The sequence below is a fragment of the Cydia strobilella genome, chromosome 5 (genome assembly GCF_947568885.1).
Source record: "Cydia strobilella chromosome 5, ilCydStro3.1, whole genome shotgun sequence".
In the NCBI taxonomy this organism is placed as follows: Eukaryota; Metazoa; Arthropoda; class Insecta; order Lepidoptera; family Tortricidae; genus Cydia; species Cydia strobilella.
This window is the reverse complement of record NC_086045.1, coordinates 17,704,538-17,726,987: the sequence shown is the minus strand read 5'-3', so window position 1 is coordinate 17,726,987 and position 22,450 is coordinate 17,704,538. Positions and strand designations below refer to the sequence as shown.

At 38.7% G+C, this 22,450-nt stretch overlaps 1 protein-coding gene and 1 long non-coding RNA gene across 2 annotated transcripts in view; one reads left to right on the top strand and one right to left on the bottom strand.

The window, feature by feature from the left end:
- LOC134741522 (proton-coupled amino acid transporter-like protein pathetic) overlaps positions 1 to 22,450 on the bottom strand; it is a 162,578-nt gene that overhangs the window by 65,253 nt on the left and 74,875 nt on the right. The window lies entirely within an intron of this gene.
- LOC134741872 (uncharacterized) lies at positions 10,700 to 15,701 on the top strand. Its single transcript, XR_010127907.1, has 3 exons — positions 10,700 to 10,731; positions 14,872 to 14,950; positions 15,640 to 15,701. It is a non-coding gene; the product is annotated as an uncharacterized LOC134741872 (long non-coding RNA).

The window sequence follows — 22,450 nt, the reverse complement described above, 5'->3', positions numbered from 1 at the left end:
GATCACACTAGGCATAAAAAGTAATTATTAAAAAAAACAGTGCACCCACACGATACGCAATTTTGCAGCTCGTTGCCAATTTGTCACAAAAGCAATTTATAGAGCTGAATCGCGAGGACCGATATTAGTCGAACTTAAAACGAATAGGTAATAATCCTTAATTTTTTTACCCCGCTTTCCATTTTTGGTTGCGGATTTTTTAATGACACAACGGTGGAAAACACGCGTGCGGCCGGCGGCCCTTGAATTTTCGCTGCTGATTCCTTACATATATGTATCTTGATAAAACGTTACTATTCGAATCTCAAAGCTGAGACTTAGGAGCAAACTGTAGCCACATCACCCTACCATTAAAGAGGCTGATAGGTGGTGTCGCCATTCGCCATGTTTGCTCTGCTGCTTTCGTTTAGCACCAACATTCAGACACAACATTGCGTGTAGAGGTATGCTAGGCGCCAAAGGTAACTCGGTGGCCGCCTGTGTTTCTTTTTTGCAGGTTTTAACTCCGCTGTCCCGACATTGTTTTTTTTAATTGTAATCATGAAATATTAGTTTTTCACATCGACGCCAAGTCGCAAGTTGAGTTTGAGTAGGCAGTTAATGAAATACGAGTAAAGACTGGCTAGTTGACTAAGTGACTGGACGGTGGACTAATATGTATTTGTTGTTTAAGATTTACTCTAGTTTCATTGTCTAAATTGAGTACTTATTGATACTTATTGTATTCATTATATAGACTCAAATCTTTGATCTCGGGATGTGAGAATTGTTTAAGTACCCAAAGCATGAGCCTAAAGTAAGTAAGTACAGTAGTAAGACTAGTGCTTTCTTCATTATTGTCACAAATGCTATTTTTTTATGTTTCTGTATGTACGAATATTTATTTTGTCATTTAAACATTTTAAGATCTTTTTCTTAACGTTAAGATTGTAAGTAGGCAAGTAAATATAGGTATCTAAGTACTTTGACACCGTATTGATATTTCTGATATCATTAGACCAAATAATGTCAATGATCATTTTCTCGCTATTCCCGTCATGGTGTTGTTTTAAGATTAAAGTGCGAATTATATTCATAGTTACAGACTTCCCGCAGTGTGCAAGTTGCAGTTTTGTTGATTAACATTTTTAGTTTTATTCACAATATATCACATGAATTTTTCATAGCCAATCAATTTTTGCCAGACATAGTTTATGTAGTATTTCGCCAAGTTACATGCATTTAAATTGGATTTTAACAATATCGATCAACATTCAATACTTAGCAAATGGTAATCAATAATATAATGGTGCAATATTGTGCTGTTATATTTATAAAATACACGTCTTAATACTATTACTGCAATGTTCTGCCACCAGAGTGCAGGACTAGCCTTTTTAGTAAACCATAGAGTAACTTATACATACTGTACCTTTAACAGGTTTTACAGGTTTTTGACAAGTTTTCAGAGATAATAAAATATGACATTGATGAATCAAGGCGGTTGGCTTACAGAGGACCTATCGGGAAACGCGAATACGAAAATTCGCTATCTGCCTCTTTATCGCGGCTCGAATATGCAAGAGTGACAGAGATGTTAGACAAAGAAATTTTCTTGTTTCAACATAGACCCTCAGATTGTGATAGTAGCGCCCTGGCGCCCCCTACGCAGAGTTTCGCGTAATATTTTCTATTTATCTTTTATTATTTTAAGCAAAAAAAACTGGCCAAGTGCGTGTCGGACTCGCGCACGAAGGGTTCCGTACCATTACGCAAAAAACGGCAAAAAATCACGTTTGTTGCCCGCCTTAAATATTTATTTGATTCTGTTTTTAGTATTTGTTGTTATTGCGGCAACAGGAATACATCATCTGTGAAAATTTTAACTGTCTAGCTATCACGGTTCATGAGATACAGCCTGGTTACAGACAGACAGACGGACAGACAGACAGCGAAGTCTTAGTAATAGGGTCCCGTTTTTACCCTTTGGGTACGGAACCCTAAAATCTAGAACACTGAATATACTTAAAGGTTGTCTGGAAGAAATCGCTCTTTAGCGATAAAAACGCCTGTTGTCTGCCTCTATCTTTAACCACGGCTTTAACTTTTGGCTAAAAATTTGAGATTTATAGGGTTCAGCTAATCGCTAGAGGGTCATCTGAATTAATTAACGATATGAGGATTTCTTTACTTTTTCCCGCACTTGGAAGCGGCGAGGTCGGCTTAGAGGGTTGGCCACGTGCCGGTGCGGCCAGCAGATGTGTCGTGACACCTGCCCTTACTTCACCCATCACTGTCTACGCCACGTTAATCAGTATACATCTATCCTTTTCTAGATGTGCTTATTTTATATACTTAATTTATACGAAGTGGCGGTAACTAGAATAGACTTTGAAGCGGTTGTAGTTAATGGCTACTAGGCACATTGGCTGCCTTTTAATTTCTGGTAGGCATGTACAAGTCATCGACTTATGACGACAACCTGGGCACCTGTCCTCTGCAATCTAATAGTAATATGTAAAAAGCTACTAATCAAACGCAAAATCTGCATATGTATTCCAAAATAGTAAGTACCTACTGTGAAACTTCTAAAGAACAACTACCTACATGAAATTCTGGGAACAAATCAACTTATTTTAACAATATTTTTTTTATTTTTTTTAAGTTGTTAAATTACTACGAATATGTATGAATTATAAACAGAAATAGATGATACTAAAGAAAGTGCCACAAAGCCCTCCAGAAAAGTGATAAAGCCATCCGGCCTCTGTCACTGGAGGGCTTTGTCCCTTTCTCTTTAGTATACGATTTCTATTTTAGTTTATAAATAGGTAAGTACCTACATGGTCCAAAAAAATTATCACACATTTCTATCAACACAAATGCCCTTTTTAGTTTTGACTAAATTACTCGTATATTATTGTCAATATACGTAAGTACAAAACAACACTAGAAATAAGTATTTAATGGAAGTTGCAAGTTAAAATTGATTTGTTGTGGAATCAATGAAGGTAAGAAATTCAAAAATCCTTTCCAATTTGATGTCAATTTAAAAATGCAATTTAGAACGAGTTTATAATCTTAACATAATTTAATCGCCAAAACAAACATCATTTAGCGAGTAGTTATGCTGTAAATTGAAACCTGTTGTTTAAGCTTTACAGGCTTCATATACGCAGACAAAGAAAACTGTCAAGATCCTTTGTGCAAGTGTGAAGCCGCTGCCTAATGTATGCGGAGGGAAAGTAGTCTGCCAGAGGTAGCAGGTGTATAAAGACGACTTATTATACCCAAAGAAAGTAAAAAAAAAACGACGTTATAGCTTGGAACTAACAAGAAGGTACGGTAGGTAAAACGTAAACAAGAAGGTAGTCATTTGCAATTTGCAGCATTAGGTCATTTTTTATAGGTAGGTACGAGTATCTTACTATGATTGTAATTGCCTGAATGGAAATATGGCAAAAAACAAATTTTAATTCAATTCAATTCGTTTATTAATTTGTAAGACAACAGTGATCTCATTTTGTTAGTAGCGTATATAAATATATAATATACAAATATACAATATTTGATATATTGCAACTTTTTTGTACAATTTAGTGAACCACAAAATAGATTGTCCGCAACTGCTGACGTTGTTGAACTTTCGTGCTCCATCTCGTTTCCCCCGTAACGCTATCACCCCTCTTTACGCCCCGCTTAGAAGAACAGTTTCAGGCACTAACTCTCCAATATGCAGGTTATGTAAAATTGCTAATGGTTGCTGTGACAAGGCGGATATGCACTGTGACCCACTAAATAAATTTATAACATCTATCCGAAAATATTTCTTAAAACACAAATAATTAGAAACATAAATAATTACAAAATAAGTTTAAATTTAGGTATTTCTATAGTTGTTTACTTATATTTGTTATGCATGCGGTGTTTACCTGTAAGTAATTGTGACACCACTCCTTACATGTTTTAGCTTAGTACATTATTAATGTATCGATGTCAATAATTGTTGGCAAACCTTAAATAAATAAATAAAATAAAATAAAATAAAATAAAATAAGACTTAAAAACTATGTTAAAACTTAAAAGTTATGTTAGACTTAACTAAATTAATTAAAGTTAATATTATTGGGCAACATACATAGGCAGCAATCATCTCCAGAATGCCGTATGTGCTGTCCCTGGTTCTGCGCAGCAATGAGGCCGCTTTATTGCATATAATTGCCGCAAAGCCGTCGATTCGCGCCTCCGCAAACATGGCGGAAGCGCTGCAGAACCTAGGTAACCCAACCAGCACTCTGAAGGCGTTTTTATACACCACTCGCAGGGCATTGTATGATTTTTTGGTATAGCTGACCCAAAGGCTGCCTGTGGATGAGCAAAATGCCTTAAATGCTTTTGAACATCTAGCAAACCTTCGGGCCAACATGTTCGCTCTTACACACAACCCTCTCCGTTCTCTCCATGTCCTCATCGTCCTTTAAGTTCTCGGTAACAATATGCCCTAGGTATTTAAACCTATATTTAATTGTTAGGTAACGTACCTTCTGCTGGTTTTTATGATTATTAGTGTTCCGTGCAAAACTTTGTTTTGACAAACGGAACACTTATGGGATCACTTCGGTTTTGCAAATCAGTTAAATGCGTTTTTCTCAGAGACCATTTGAGGTAGATACCTAAAATTTGAAACAGTTATAGCAATTACCACCACTAATATCGTAAATAAGTCAAAACCGCTTATTTCTTATTTTAGGGGGAAATTTAGGGGGTTGAGAGGGTAACCATTTTTTTTTTGTAAGAATCGTGTGGGGTACCATTAGAAAGCTTGCAAAAAATTGAGTCGATGGACTGATTTTGACTTCATTTTAGACTGCAGTAGTTTCGATAAAAAATGCATTTAAAGTTGCAAGTTTTCATACAAAAAGATTCGCCTCTGTCCTGAGAATTTTCGGAAAAACTATAGCTAACAGGCACCTAACCAGACAATAACCAACTAAAACGAGCATGAAGACGCGGGGAAAATTATCAAGATAACCTTACCTTTGCTAGTTTTTTTTTTGACTGCAGTCTGATCCTAGGTTACTTAGGGAATCAGTAATTGGTAATTCTGTACTTTACAATGGTTGACCTATTACTTAAAAAAACAACCTTATTCGAATAGAAATAAGTTCAAATTTGGAACGGGATTTTTCACATATTTAAGTCATTTAGTAAATTTGTTCGTGGAATTTATATGTGCATAGAGTTACTAAATCGTAGATAGCTAGATTTTGACTATGACTGACAGTTCACTATCTGATTAGTCAAATTACTCTCAAGTAAACCTGGATAAGGGTTGTGTGATGGACAGATAGGAACCTTATCTGTGGGTACCATCCTTTTCTCGAAGCCATTCAGGCCATTTTTGACGTCCTGTAATTTTGTGCTGGCTAAAGCTAGAGCCCTGAATCTTCAGTGACATATAGGGCATGATATGGCTTACATATATTCCCAAGAACATTCAATTTGAACTTGTAGTTTAAAAATATACAAAATTTACTATTACTGTTTCGTCCAGAATTATTGCGATTTGCCACCCAACAGCTATCGTGACCCCATTTTTATCGTAAGTATGATTTTAAAGCTAATAACGTGAACAAAATAACTGAGAAGTATAGGAATTCACAGAAACACTGCTACCAAACTTGCCATTTTTGGCCACATTTATTATTTAATTGTAATAAATAGAAACAATGTAAGTATTGTAAGTATTAAAGATTTACACATAGACCAGTCAGCCACTTTATGGCTTCGTCGCTCAGGGTGATCAGGTCTCACCCAGGTTGGTGTTTTGACCACATAAATCGCTGCAATCGTTTCGGCTTCCGCCACCACCCGCTTTGCACGGAGCGAATAGTGCCCTGGCTTTTCCATTGTCAGTAACAGTGATGCCGACCTTTAAAACAGACACCCCTGACGACTTTTATGACATACTGCTGTGCATGGTCGCCATCTTGGATTCTAAATGTTAATTATTTTCGAAATATGTACTCCCTAAAACCTATAAAACGACATCTATGACGATTTTTATGACATAGTGCATAGCCGCCATCTTGGATTCCAAAATGGTCATCATTATCGAAATCTGCACTCCCTAAAAGCTATAAAACGACATTTATGACAGTGCATGGCTGCCATCTCGGATTCCAAACACTGGTACAAGATTTTCATCTAATAGTCTCAAGAACCAGTGCAGGATTCAACAATTACCGGTCGCCGTGGTAAAACCTAGGATTTACCGAATCAGTATCGGTAAAAGCCCGAAGTAAACTAATATTGTTTAACATTTTGGCCTTTTACCGATCGGCATCTTAGGTTTTACCGTACTTCGGGCTTTTACAGTAACATATATATGTATTTTTATACATTTTCATTTTTACTATGACAATAACCCTCTATATACTTCCTATCTATTGTTTGATTATATATGTAATTTGCTTTAAATGTTGGATATGTTCTAGTTTGTCATTATAATCTTGTTTGTCTCATGACAAACTTAAGCTCGCCAAAATACGACTAGGTTACATTGTTCCATTGCATAGGCATAGGCGTTCATATTATAATATACTCGTACTCTTCAAGATCAATATAGCTTGCCAGTTTATGAGCGCTTAGCGTGGGATGCATAATTATTTATGCTCAATGCTCAACACAACATCCTTAACAAATTAAACAACGGTTGCAGAATATCTGCTTGTTGTTGAGGTGTTGGCCATGCCAGGTCTCCGCCAGCACTTTCACTGCACGAAATGTCTGATTATCAAAATAATATAACATATTAGGTATATTGTGTTTTGTTATGTAATGATATGTTTTACTATAATATTACTTACTGTGCGTGTAAATACAAAATAGGAAAACAGCGTGTATAGCGGGCGGGTCCTAGCAGTATTTACCATGTTAATGGATATAATGTCCGAGATGTTGTTAAATCAACATGGGCTCAGAACGTTCAATCGGGGTTGCAAGTTGCAAACGGTCAGTCACTATTGTCAATGTTACGTGTTTGATAAGCGCTCTTAATTGTATTAGAACCACTTTAAATTAATCTGAAAATTCATTTCCTAATATCCTAAAAAGTACCGTCAACTGGGGTGAATATGGATGGCTGGGGTCAATAGGGACAAAACTTAAAATGTTATTTACCTGCCAATTACTTGAAAGTACCCACAGAAATTGTATCATTCGATTGAAAAGAATAGTAGAAATTTGTATTTTTAAGAAGAATTTTTTAAGAAATTGTCAGGTAAATCACAATTTAAGTTTTGTCCCTATTCACTCCAGCCATCCCTATTCACCCCGGTTGACGGTATGTATTATTAAGCGAGTAATGCTGGGTGATCGATTCCCGAAAACAGTGCCGTTAAGTTTCCATGAGCTTGATGTGGCAATATTTATCAGCGACTGCTTAAACTCACTCACTGTGCATCTCGCTCATATTTATGTATAAGTGCGAGAGAGATGCACTGAGATTAAAATGACGCAGTCGCTAACGTTTACTTACGCGGTAAAATCATGTTAAGATTGGTAAGGGAACTTTAGCAATATCGACGAAATTAACAATATAGTCGAAAAAATCGATAAAATTTCTAGAATAAAATATAAATGTCAAAAAAATAACACAACAAAAGAAGTACATACATTGGAATATCCATTTCCTCATCATCATCATTAATCAAATGTAGGTAGCTAATAAATATATAATCATTTCATCATCAAAATTCTAAGGGTACTTCCTGAAGTCCTAGAAAGCTGAAATTTGGTATGTAAGCTAGTATTGGTACACAAACAACAAAAACATTCTGAACTAGGAACTTTTATCCCCCAACTCCTTAAAGTAGGGGATGGAAGTTTAGTAGGAGACTCCCGCTTGACGCTAAAGGTCTGAAAGTTGATAAAGGGACTCCTTGTTATAAATAATAACATACATATCTCAAGATTTTTAGTAAATCACCCCTCACCTTTTAAATTAGGGGATGGAAAATTGTCATAAGCAACTTACAAGGAAGTGAAATCCCACCAAAACATTTTCATGTAAAATGATGCCAAGACGAAACCATAAGGCTCGCACTGTCAAACAGTTATCAGATCTCATCTTAGAAACGGCTAAGCCACATATTTTGACTAAGGTTTAGAGTTTGTGAAGTTAGGGCTTATAAAGTTAGGGCGAGTAGAGTTAGAAGCTTGGCTCGACATGAGATCTGATAATTTTTTGACTGTGCGAGCCATATGGTCTCGTATTGGCAACATTTTAGATACTTACATGAAAATAGTTTTGGTGGGATTTTTCTATTTCTAAATAGCTCGATGTTTTCCTAATCATACCAAATTCCGGTCCCATCGTACGCTCGGGTTGCCCAAATATTTTGGGTTTTAAAGTGTGTGAACATTTTCTTTGCTAAACCCATAAAATAAAACAGGTTAATCAACCGCTTCAACAATGTAATCATAATTACATTAAATCGTACATAAAATAACTTACTAAAGATACAAAAATGCTAAAATGCTTAATTAATTTTTAATTATGTACTCACATGAGGCTGATTCCCCGGTACTGAATGTCAAGTGATCGACTCCCGCGCAAACCCGGTCTCCAATCGCGCAGGTGCACCATTAAACCATAACATTATGACAAAAAGGTCCTATACCAATATACAGTTTAGGCGCATACGATATTTTAGTTCTAAAGGAGCGAAAATTTAATACAGATGTCGCGTGTGCCGCCTTTTTACTTCACGACGCTCCATTATAATTAAAGAATATTATTTTGTCGTAAAACAGGAGAAGATCGCTCGCGACCGCCACGCGACTGATTCAACGGGACTTTAGATTTCTTCATAAGTAGCTGAAGTGAATACGAACCATAAAAAAGAATTTTGTAATGTTCAGAGTAATCAACACAGGGTAAAATAAGATGTCTTAATTCGGGTTTACGAGTGCAATACTTTCAAATCTTATCGTGTTTTTGTTGGTGGAGTATTAAATGATATTATTGTTCATTTATACGTTTCTGTATATCCGGTGTAGGTACAGCACCTACCAGTTAACAAACTGAAAAATAACAATTTTTCAAAATGTTAAAGACCGACCTTAATGCGCATGCCCAATTGCCCATACGAAAGTTTGAGCAGATTCACAAAATATTCTTAACGATGATATTACTATTGTCTTCGGTTACCGCGATAGTTACTCATGAAATAAAACTATGAAAACGGATTATATCGCGTATATTGAATTTAAATAAATACAAATAAATAAAAATAAATTCAATATACGCGATATAATCCGTTTTCATAGTTTTATTTGATGATATTACTAGCTTATTTTGTTAATCACGTCAATTTATTATACGCAATTATTTACACAAACTTCCAATTTTTTTACAGAAACGTTTTCTTTAGAGGCATGCATCGTTAAGCACAGTAAACGCTACATTCACGTTTTATGTTTTTCTCGTGACCTAAATTATCATTAGATTGTTTTATGTTATATAATACTGTATGCTATATGTATTAAGCTTAGAATAAATTTAAAAGTGGAAAAATTACTGCGTTGGGTGAGACTTGAACTCACGGCCTCTGGATCGATACTCCAGCGCTCTGCCAACTGAGCCACCAAGACCTCATCCATCATAGTCAGCAAATCTTCCCACTATATGGGTCTAGGGGACCCTAGCGACATCTATCGTAAGAGTTGTTACACTTCTTAAACGGCCACCGGAGTTCCAAGTCATATTGGAAATTCACCAGTTACGATGTGCTACCCATTCTAAATTAATTTTTAACAAGCAGAAACGTCTGCGATCGATGCTATTAAGCTTAGAACAAATTTAAAAGTGGAAAAAGTACTGCCTGCTATATGTATTACTTAGTACTAGTACAATGTCAAAACTTCAGCGTAGGAAAATGTGTGTCTGTGAACCTAGCATATCAAGTGCTAGCATCTCAATTTTTTTTAAGAGTTCTAGTAGCATCCCTAATAGTTCTACAGTTCTAGGTGATTTTTTTTCATAGTTCTGCTCATTTTCGCGAAAAAAATGAAATTTGAAAATGAGATGCTAACTTCACATTTTGACACTCCAGCATCCCAGCCGTTATCCACTCCACAGCCTCAAAATAGCATTCAAACGTAAGATACTAACATTTCTAGACGATATATAATGAGTTCTAGTCAAAACTGTAAAAAAATTTTTTTCCATATATGTATGGGACACGAACATCAAAAGCAATTGTAGGTATATTCTGATTAAAGCTAAGTTTGAGCTAAAATCCCAAATTTGACAGCTAGCATCTCAGCAGTTCCGGATAGCCAGATGCCTAGTGCACTAGAATACACACAGTTGTATCTTCTAGAAGGAAATTTTACAGAGTTTTGATAAACTATATCCGAAAATAGTCGCGAAATCGAGTAATTGCTAAGTTCTGGGCATAGCATCTCAGCCAATGCAGATCTGATACCAGGCATCTCAGCAGTTCTGGATAGCCAGCTCACTAGTGCACTAGAATACACACAGTTCTATCTTCTAGAACGAAATCTGATAGAGTTTTGATAGATTATGTCCGAAAATAGTCACAAAATCGAGTAAATGCTATGTTCTTAGATTAGCATCCCAGCCAATGCGGGTCTGGTACCCAGCATCTCAGAAGTTCTGGTTAGTCAGGTCTCTAGTGCACTAGAATACACACAGTTCTGTCTTCTAGAACGAAATTTGGCAGAGTTTTGAAAGACTATGTCCGAAAATAGTCTCGCATTAGAGAAATTGCTAAGTTCTGAGCTAGCATCTCAGCCAATACAGGTCTGACATACAGCATCTCAGCAGTTCTGGGTAGCCAGCTCCCTAGTGCACTAGAATACACACAGTTCTATCTTCTAGAAGGAAATTTGACAGAGTTTTGATAGACTATGTCCGAAAATAGACGCAAAATCGAGTAATTGCTAAATTCTGAGCTAGCATCCCAGCCAATGCAAGTCTTACACCCAGCATCTCAGCAGTTCTGGATAGCCAGCTCCCTATTGCACTAGAATACACACAGTTCTATCTTCTAGAAGGGAATTTTACAGAGTTTTGATAAACTATCTCCGAAAATAGTTGCTAAATCGAGTAATTGCTAAGTTCTGAGCTAGCATCCCAGCCAATGCAGGTCTGATTCCCGGCATCTCAGCAGTTCTGGATAGCCACCTCACTAATGCACTAGAATACACACAGTTCTATCTTCTAGAACAAAATTTGACGGAGTTTTGATTGACTATGTCCGAGAATAGTCTCAAATCGAGTAAATGCTATGTTCTTAGATTAGCATCCCAGCCAATGCAGGTCTTACAACCAGCATCTCAGCAGTTCTGGATAGCTAGAACCCTAGTGCATTAGAATACAAACAGTTCTATCTTCTAGAACAAAATTTGACGGAGTTTTGATAGACAATGTCCGAAAACAGTCGCGAAATCGAGTAATTGCTAAGTTCTGAGCATAGCATCCCAGCCAATGCTGATCTGATACCCGGCATCTCAGCAGTTCTAAATAGCCAGCTCACTAGTGCACTAGAATACACACAGTTCTGTCTTCTAGAACGAAAATTGGCAGAGTTTTGACAGACTGTCCAAAAATTATTTAAAAATCGAGAAATTGCTAAATTCTGAGCTAGCATCCCAGCCAATGCAGGTCTTACAACCAGCATCTCAGCAGTTCTGGATAGCTAGAACCCTAGTGCACTAGAATACAGACAGTTCTATCTTCTAGAAAGAAATTTTACAGAGTTTTGATAAACTATATGCGAAAATAGTCACGAAATCGAGTAATTGCTAAGTTCTTGGCATAGCATCCCAGCCAGTGCTGATCTGATACCCGGCATCTCAGCAGTTCTAAATAGCCAGCTCACTAGTGCACTAGAATACACACAGTTCTGTCTTCTAGAACGAAAATTGGCAGAGTTTTGACAGACTGTCCGAAAATTGTCTCAAAATCGAGAAATTGCTAAGTTCTGAGCTGGCATCCCAGCCAATGCAGGTCTGATACCCGGCATCTCAGCAGTTCTGGATAGCCACCTCACTATTGCACTAGAATACACACAGTTCTATCTCCTAGAACAAAATTTTATGGAGTTTTGATAGACTATGTCCGAAAATAGTCTCAAAATCGAGTAAATGCTACGTTCTTAGATTAGCATCCCAGCCAATGCAGGTCTTACAACCAGCATCTCAGCAGTTCTGGATAGCTAGAACCCTAGTGCACTAGAATACACACAGTTCTATCTTCTAGAAGGAATTTTGACAGAGTTTTGATAGACAATGTCCGAAAACAGTCGCGAAATCGAGTAATTGCTAAGTTCTGGGCATAGCATCCCAGCCAATGCTGATCTGATACCCGGCATCTCAGCAGTTCTAAATAGCCAGCTCACTAGTGCATTAGAATACACACAGTTCTGTCTTCTAGAACGAAAATTGGCAGAGTTTTGACAGACTGTCGGAAACTTGTCTCAAAATAGAGAAATTGCTAAGTTCTAAGCTGGCATCCCAGCCAATGCAGGTCTGATACCCGGCATCTCAGCAGTTCTAGATAGCCACCTCACTATTGCACTAGAATACACACAGTTCTATCTCCTAGAACAAAATTGAATGGAGTTTTGATAGACTATGTCCGAAAATAGTCTCAAAATCGAGTAAATGCTACGTTCTTAGATTAGCATCCCAGCCAATGCAGGTCTTACAACCAGCATCTCAGCAGTTCTGGATAGCTAGAACCCTAGTGCACTAGAATACACACAGTTATATCTTCTAGAAGGAAATTTGACAGAGTTTTGATAGACAATGTCCGAAAACAGTCGCGAAATCGAGTAATTGCTAAGTTCTGGGCATAGCATCCCAGCCAATGCTGATCTGATACCCGGCATCTCAGCAGTTAGCCAGCTCACTAGTGCACTAGAATACACACAGTTCTGTCTTCTAGAACAAAATTTGACGGAGTTTTGATTGACTATGTCCGAGAATAGTCTCAAATCGAGTAAATGCTATGTTCTTAGATTAGCATCCCAGCCAATGCAGGTCTTACAACTAGCATCTCAGCAGTTTTGGATAGCTAGAACCCTAGTGCACTAGAATACAGACAGTTCTATCTTCTAGAAGGAAATTTGACAGAGTTTTGATAGACAATGTCCGAAAACAGTCGCGAAATCGAGTAATTGCTAAGTTCTGGGCATAGCATCCCAGCCAATGCTGATCTGATACCCGGCATCTCAGCAGTTCTAAATAGCCAGCTCACTAGTGCATTAGAATACACACAGTTCTGTCTTCTAGAACGAAAATTGGCAGAGTTTTGACAGACTGTCGGAAACTTGTCTCAAAATAGAGAAATTGCTAAGTTCTAAGCTGGCATCCCAGCCAATGCAGGTCTGATACCCGGCATCTCAGCAGTTCTAGATAGCCACCTCACTATTGCACTAGAATACACACAGTTCTATCTCCTAGAACAAAATTGAATGGAGTTTTGATAGACTATGTCCGAAAATAGTCTCAAAATCGAGTAAATGCTACGTTCTTAGATTAGCATCCCAGCCAATGCAGGTCTTACACGCAGCATCTCAGCAGTTCTGGAGAGCCATCTCCCTATTGCACTAGAATACACACAGTTCTGCCTTCTAGAACGAAAATTGGCAGAGTTTTGACAGACTGTCAGAAAATTGTCTCAAAATCGAGAAATTGCTAAGTTCTGAGCTAGCATCCCAGCCACTGCAGGTCTTACTCCCAGCATCTCAGCAGTTCTGGATAGCCAGCTCCCTATTGCACTAGAATACACACAGTTCTATCTTCTAGAAGGAAATTTTACAGAGTTTTCATAAACTATATCCGAAAATAGTTGCGAAATCGAGTAATTGCTAAGTTCTGGGCATAGCATCCCAGCCAATGCTGATCTGATACCCGGCATCTCAGCAGTTCTAAATAGCCAGCTCACTAGTGCACTAGAATACACACAGTTCTATCTTCAAGACGGAAATTTGACAGAGTTTTGATAGACTATGTCCGAAAATAGTCGCAAAATCAAGAAATTGCTAAGTTCTGAGCTAGCATCCCAGCCAATGCAGGTCTTACAACCAGCATCTCAGCAGTTCTGGATAGCTAGAACCCTAGTGCACTAGAATACAGACAGTTCTATCTTCTTGAAGGAAATTTTACAGTTTTGATAAACTATATCCGAAAATTGTCTCAAAATCGAGTAATTGCTAAGTTCTGAGCTAGCATCCCAGCCAATGCTGATCTGATACCCGGCATCTCAGCAGTAATAAATAGCCAGCTCACTAGTGCACTAGAATACACACAGTTCTGTCTTCTAGAACGAAAATTGGCAGAGTTTTGACAGACTGTCCGAAAATTATCTCAAAATCGAGAAATTGCTAAGTTCTGAGGTAGCATCCCAGCCAATGCAGGTCTTACACCCAGCATCTCAGCAGTTCTGGATAGCCAGCTCCCTATTGCACTAGAATACACACAGTTCTATCTTCTAGAAGGAAATTTTACAGAGTTTTGATAAACCATATCCGAAAATAGTCGCAAAATCGAGTAATTGCTAAGTTCTGAGCTAGCATCCCAGCCAATGCAGGTCTTATACACAGCATCTCAGCAGTTTTGGATAGCCAGCTCCCTAGTGCACTATAATACACAAAGTTCTATCTTCTATCACAAAATTTGACTGAGTTTTGATAGGCTGTCCGAAAATAGTCTCAAAATCGAGAAATTGCTAAGTTCTGAGCTTGCAACCCAGCCAATGCAGGTCTGATACCCGGCATCTCAGCAGTTCTGGATAGCCACCTCACTAGTGCACTAGAATACACACAGTTCTATCTTCTAGAACAAAATTTGAAGAAGTTTTGATAGACTATGTCTGAAAATAGTCTCAAAATCGAGTAAATGCTATGTTCATAGATTAGCATCCCAGCCAATGCAGGTCTTACAACCTGCATTTCAGCAGTTTTGGATAGCTAGAACCCTAGTGCATTAGAATACACTCAGTTCTATCTTCTAGAAGGAAATTTTACAGAGTTTTCATAAACTATATCCGAAAATAGTTGCGAAATCGAGTAATTGCTAAGTTCTGGGCATAGCATCCCAGCCAATGCTGATCTGATACCCGGCATCTCAGCAGTTCTAAATAGCCAGCTCACTAGTGCACTAGAATACACACAGTTCTATCTTCAAGACGGAAATTTGACAGAGTTTTGATAGACTATGTCCGAAAATAGTCGCAAAATCAAGAAATTGCTAAGTTCTGAGCTAGCATCCCAGCCAATGCAGGTCTTACAACCAGCATCTCAGCAGTTCTGGATAGCTAGAACCCTAGTGCACTAGAATACAGACAGTTCTATCTTCTTGAAGGAAATTTTACAGTTTTGATAAACTATATCCGAAAATTGTCTCAAAATCGAGTAATTGCTAAGTTCTGAGCTAGCATCCCAGCCAATGCTGATCTGATACCCGGCATCTCAGCAGTACTAAATAGCCAGCTCACTAGTGCACTAGAATACACACAGTTCTGTCTTCTAGAACGACAATTGGCAGAGTTTTGACAGACTGTCCGAAAATTATCTCAAAATCGAGAAATTGCTAAGTTCTGAGGTAGCATCCCAGCCAATGCAGGTCTTACACCCAGCATCTCAGCAGTTCTAGATAGCCAGCTCCCTATTGCACTAGAATACACACAGTTCTATCTTCTAGAAGGAAATTTTACAGAGTTTTGATAAACCATATCCGAAAATAGTCGCTAAATCGAGTAATTGCTAAGTTCTGAGCTAGCATCCCAGCCAATGCAGGTCTTATACACAGCATCTCAGCAGTTTTGGATAGCCAGCTCCCTAGTGCACTATAATACACAAAGTTCTATCTTCTATCACGAAATTTGACTGAGTTTTGATAGGCTGTCCGAAAATAGTCTCAAAATCGAGAAATTGCTAAGTTCTGAGCTTGCATCCCAGCCAATGCAGGTCTGATACCCGGCATCTCAGCAGTTCTGGATAGCCACCTCACTAGTGCACTAGAATACACACAGTTCTATCTTCTAGAACAAAATTTGACGGAGTTTTGATAGACTATGTCTGAAAATAGTCTCAAAATCGAGTAAATGCTATGTTCATAGATTAGCATCCCAGCCAATGCAGGTCTTACAACCTGCATTTCAGCAGTTTTGGATAGCTAGAACCCTAGTGCACTAGAACTGATTCTATCTATCTTCTAGAAGGAAATGTGACAGAGTTTTGATAGACGATGTCCGAAAACAGTCGCGAAATCGAGTAATTGCTAAGTTCTGGGCATAGCATCCCAGCCAATGCTGATCTGATACCCGGCATCTCAGCAGTTCTAAATAGCCATCTCACTAGTGCACTAGAATACACACAGTTCTGTTTTCTAAAACGAAAATTGGCAGAGTTTTGACAGACTGTCCGAAAATTGTCTCAAAATCGAGAAATTGCTAAGTTCTGAGATAGCGTCCCAGCCAATGCAGGTCTTATACACAGCATCTCAGCAGTTCTGGATAGCCAGCTCCCTAGTGCACTAGAATACACACAGTTCTATCTTCTATCACGAAATTTGACCGAGTTTTGATAGGCTGTCCGAAAATAGTCTCATAATCGAGAAATTGCTAAGTTCTGAGCTAGCATCCCAGCCACTGCAGGTCTTACATCCAGCATCTCAGCAGTTTTGTATAGCTAGAACCCTAGTGCACTAGAATACAGACAGTTCTATCTTCTAGAAGGAAATTTGACAGAGTTTTGATAGACTATGTCCGAAAATAGTCGCAAAATCAAGAAATTGCTAAGTTCTGAGCTAGCATCCCCGCCAATGCAGGTCTTACACCCAGCATCTCAGCAGTTCTGGATAGCCAGCTCCCTATTGCACTAGAATACACACAGTTCTATCTTCTAGAAGGAAATTTTACAGAGTTTTGATAAACTATATCCGAAAATAGTCGCTAAATCGAGTAATTGCTAAGTTCTGAGCTAGCATCCCAGCCAATGCAGGTCTTATACACAGCATCTCAGCAGTTTTGCATAGCTAGCTCCCTAGTGCACTATAATACACAAAGTTCTATCTTCTATCACGAAATTTGACTGAGTTTTGATAGGCTGTCCGAAAATAGTCTCAAAATCGAGAAATTGCTAAGTTGTGAGCTAGCATCCCAGCCAATGCAGGTCTGATACCCGGCATCTCAGCAGTTCTGGATAGCCACCTCACTAATGCACTAGAATACACACAGTTCTATCTTCTAGAACAAAATTTGACGGAGTTTTAATAGACTTTGTCTGAAAATAGTGTCAAAATCGAGTAAATGCTACGTTCTTAGATTAGCATCCCAGCCAATGCAGGTCTTACAACCAGCATCTCAGCAGTTCTGGATAGCTAGAACCCTAGTGCACTAGAATACACACAGTTATATCTTCTAGAAGGAAATTTGACAGAGTTTTGATAGACAATGTCCGAAAACAGTCGCGAAATCGAGTAATTGCTAAGTTCTGGGCATAGCATCCCAGCCAATGCTGATCTGATACCCGGCATCTCAGCAGTTAGCCAGCTCACTAGTGCACTAGAATACACACAGTTCTGTCTTCTAGAACAAAATTTGACGGAGTTTTGATTGACTATGTCCGAGAATAGTCTCAAATCGAGTAAATGCTATGTTCTTAGATTAGCATCCCAGCCAATGCAGGTCTTACAACTAGCATCTCAGCAGTTTTGGATAGCTAGAACCCTAGTGCACTAGAATACAGACAGTTCTATCTTCTAGAAGGAAATTTGACAGAGTTTTGATAGACAATGTCCGAAAACAGTCGCGAAATCGAGTAATTGCTGTTCTGAGCATAGCATCCCAGCCAATGCTGATCTGATACCCGGCATCTCAGCAGTTCTAAATAGCCAGCTCACTAGTGCACTAGAATATACACAGTTCTGTCTTCTAGAACGAAAATTGGCAGAGTTTTGACAGACTGTCCGAAAATTGTCTTAAAATCGAGTAATTGCTTAGTTGTGAGCTAGCATCCCAGCCAATGCAGGTCTTACACGCAGCATCTCAGCAGTTCTGGAGAGCCATCTCCCTATTGCACTAGAATACACACAGTTCTGCCTTCTAGAACGAAAATTGGCAGAGTTTTGACAGACTGTCAGAAAATTGTCTCAAAATCGAGAAATTGCCAAGTTCTGAGCTAGCATCCCAGCCAATGCAGGTCTTACACCCAGCATCTCAGCAGTTCTGGATAGCCAGCTCCCTACTGCTCTAGAATACACACAGTTCTTTCTTCTATCACGAAATTTGACCGAATTTTCATAGGCTGTCCGAAAATAGTCTCAAAATCGAGAAATTGCTAAGTTCTGAGCTAGCATCCCAGCCAATGCAGGTCTGATACCCGGCATCTCAGTAGTTCTGGATAGCCACCTCACTAATGCACTTAGAATATACAGTTCTATCTTCTAGAACAAAATTTGATGGAGTTTTGATAGACTATGTCCGAAAATAGTCTCAAAATCGAGTAAATGCTATGTTCTTAGATTAGCATCCCAGCCAATGCAGGTCTTACAACCAGCATCTCAGCAGTTCTGGATAGGTAGAACCCTAGTGTACTAGAATACAGACAGTTCTATCTTCTAGAAGGAAATTTGACAGAGTTTTGATAGACTATGTCCGAAAATAGTCGCAAAATCAAGAAATTGCTAAGTTCTGAGCTAGCATCCCAGCCAATGCAGGTCTTACAACCAGCATCTCAGCAGTTCTGGATAGCTAGAACCCTAGTGCACTAGAATACAGACAGTTCTATCTTCTTGAAGGAAATTTTACAGAGTTTTGATAAACTATATCCGAAAATTGTCTCAAAATCGAGTAATTGCTAAGTTCTGAGCTAGCATCCCAGCCAATGCTGATCTGATACCCGGCATCTCAGCAGTACTAAATAGCCAGCTCACTAGTGCACTAGAATACACACAGTTCTGTCTTCTAGAACGAAAATTGGCAGAGTTTTGACAGACTGTCCGAAAATTATCTCAAAATCGAGAAATTGCTAAGTTCTGAGGTAGCATCCCAGCCAATGCAGGTCTTACAACCAGCGTCTCAGCAGTTCTGGATAGCTAGAACCCTAGTGCACTTGAATACAGACAGTTTTATCTTCTAGAAGGAAATATTACAGAGTTTTGATAAACTATATCCGAAAATAGTCGCGAAATCGAGTAATTGCTAAGTTCTGGGCATAGCATCCCAGACAGTGCTGATCTGATACCCGGCATCTCAGCAGTTCTAAATAGCCAGCTCACTAGTGCACTAGAATACACATAGTTCTGTCTTCTAGAATGAAAATTGGCAGAGTTTTGACAGACTTTCCGAAAATTGTCTCAAAATCGAGAAATTGCCAAGTTCTGAGCTAGCATCCCAGCCAATGCAGGTCTTACACCCAGCATCTCAGCAGTTCTGGATAGCCAGCTCCCTACTGCTCTAGAATACACACAGTTCTATCTTCTATCACGAAATTTGACCGAATTTTCATAGGCTGTCCGAAAATAGTCTCAAAATCGAGAAATTGCTAAGTTCTGAGCTAGCATCCCAGCCAATGCAGGTCTGATACCCGGCATCTCAGTAGTTCTGGATAGCCACCTCACTAATGCACTTAGAATATACAGTTCTATCTTCTAGAACAAAATTTGATGGAGTTTTGATAGACTATGTCCGAAAATAGTCTCAAAATCGAGTAAATGCTATGTCTTAGATTAGCATCCCAGCCAATGCAGGTCTTACAACCAGCATCTCAGCAGTTCTGGATAGCTAGAACCCTAGTACACTAGAATACACTCAGTTCTATCTTCTAGAATGAAATGTGACAGAGTTTTGATAGACGATGTCCGAAAACAGTCGCGAAATCGAGTAATTGCTAAGTTCGGGCATAGCATCCCAGCCAATGCTGATCTGATACCCGGCATCTCAGCAGTTCTACATAGCCAGCTCACTAGTGCACTAGAATACACACAGTTCTGTCTTCTAGAACGAAAATTGGCAGAGTTTTGACAGACTGTCCGAAAATTGTCTCAAAATCGAGAAATTGCTTAGTTGTGAGCTAGCATCCCAGCCAATGCAGGTCTTACACCCAGCATCTCAGCAGTTCTGAATAGCCATCTCCCTAATGCACTAGAATACACACAGTTCTGTCTTCTAGAACAAAAATTGGCAGAGTTTTGACAGACTGTCAAAAAACTGTCTCAAAATCGAGAAATTGCTAAGTTCTGAGCTAGCATCCCAGCCACTGCAGGTCTTACACCCAGCATCTCAGCAGTTCTGGATAGCCAGCTCCCTATTGCACTAGAATACACACAGTTCTATCTTCTAGAAAGAAAATTTGACAGAGTTTTGATAAACTATATCCGAAAATCGTCGCTAAATCGAGTAATTGCTAAGTTCTGAGCTAGCATTCCAGCCAATGCAGGTCTTATACACTCTATCTTCTATCACGAAATTTGACCGAGTTTTGATAGGCTGTCCGAAAATAGTCTCAAAATCGAGGAATTGCTAAGTTCTGAGCTAGCATCCCAGCCAATGCAGGTCTTACACCCAGCATATCAGCAATTCTGTATAGCCAGCTCCCTAGTGCACTAGAATACACACAGTTCTATCTTGTAGAACGAAATTTTACAGAGTTTTGATAAACTATGTCCGAAAACAGCCGTGAGATCGAGTAATTGCTATGTTCTGAGCTAGCATCCCAGCCAATGCAGGTCTTACACCCAGCATCTCAGCAGTTCTGGATAGCCAGCTCCCTAGTTCACTAGAATACACACAGTTTTATCTTCTAGAACGAAATTGGGCAGTTTTGAAAGACTGTTGAATAAACGGCAGAGGTAGGGAACCATGTTCGTCGACGGTTCGACATTCTACGTCGTTAAGTAAAATTTCCCCCAATTTATCCTTATCGTAAGGCATGACCGCTCCAATCCCACTTAACAGTTCCAAGTAATAGAACTTATTTTTTTTTTAATTTTTCGGACAGCAACAAACAAATAGACATAAACGAAACGACCAATCGATTTTGATTTCGATTTATTTATTACAACAAACCAAACGACCTTATTTTAACTTATAGTTTTATTTATTGTACGAAATAATTGTCAATACAATCAATATTCGAACAGAAAGAAACGCAGAATACAAACACAGATTTATATTGGTGTAGAAACCAAGATTTATTCGAACCAAAGTTATCCAAACGGATAGCGTTTAGCGGTATAAAAGCGGAATCGGAATTCAAAAACAAGCCAGGGTCAATATCAGGGAAATCACCAGAGTCCAAGATGAATAGCCAAGGGTCGTCAGAATTTTCAGAGAGCGTATAGCGAGTTAGGGAGTAGTAGCGACAACAACGAGATGCAGTGTGCGACTGATTGCTTTATTTTATATTATAATTGGCTTTCTGTGAGAAGGGGCAGAGGTAAGATACTAGAGCAGAGATTAGAAACAATGAAAAGGTTCGCCGAGGTAAATGGTTTAATGCCCTGTACTCTTGCCTCTTGCTCACACTATGTTGGTGCGAGCGAGCCGGACTGCGAGTGAGTTAACGTGATCACTAAATTTTAAGTTCGCCTTCAACTCAAATAAGGGTACTCGGAGGGCCTGTCGCTACAAACGAAAGTTATCTGCCTCTTTATCGCACTTGCATAATGGAGCGATAGAGACGCAGATAACAAACTCCGATTTTCGCGGTGAGCCATCTGAATCTGATTGAATTTTTCAAGTAAATTTAAAATAGGCAAATTCATAAGGGATTTTTTTTGCAAACTATGTGTCACTATGCACAATAATAACGTTTACATATTTTTAATGTGGACTCTACATATTGATACGTTTTATTTTATTACATCCTTTTACAGAAGCATAATATACTTACATGCTTATACGTATTTTGGTGTCTCATTCATTATTTCATTAAACAAGCAAGGTAATGAGGGCTAACGCGTATGAATTCGCCGCTAGGGGCGCTAGTGTAGATGGTGGTCTTTTCCATAGTTCGAAATGTCAAATGTCACTTGTCACTTCAATGACTGACAGCTTTTCTATAGTCTTTTAGACCACCATCAACAGAGGCGCCAACTGGTGAGCAAAAAAACGATAGCCCTCATTGGTCTCATAACTTCCGTGAGACAGACATATTAAATATATTAATAACGGGTCACTAACGGGTCGGATGCGGGGGGGGGAGCGTTTTTCGACTTAAAATACGTGAGTGACCCGTTATTAATATATTTTTTCTACTCGTCGAGTATAATCTGCGTATTACAACTTCACATGCAACACTACAACCTTACTCTTTTCAACGTTGGATAGTCTATGGCACTTCCGACTCAAGCATAAGAATTTTATCGATACGGTTTAGTCAATTATAAAAATTTTGAAAATAGAACTTCATACATTTCGAGGAGACTCGAT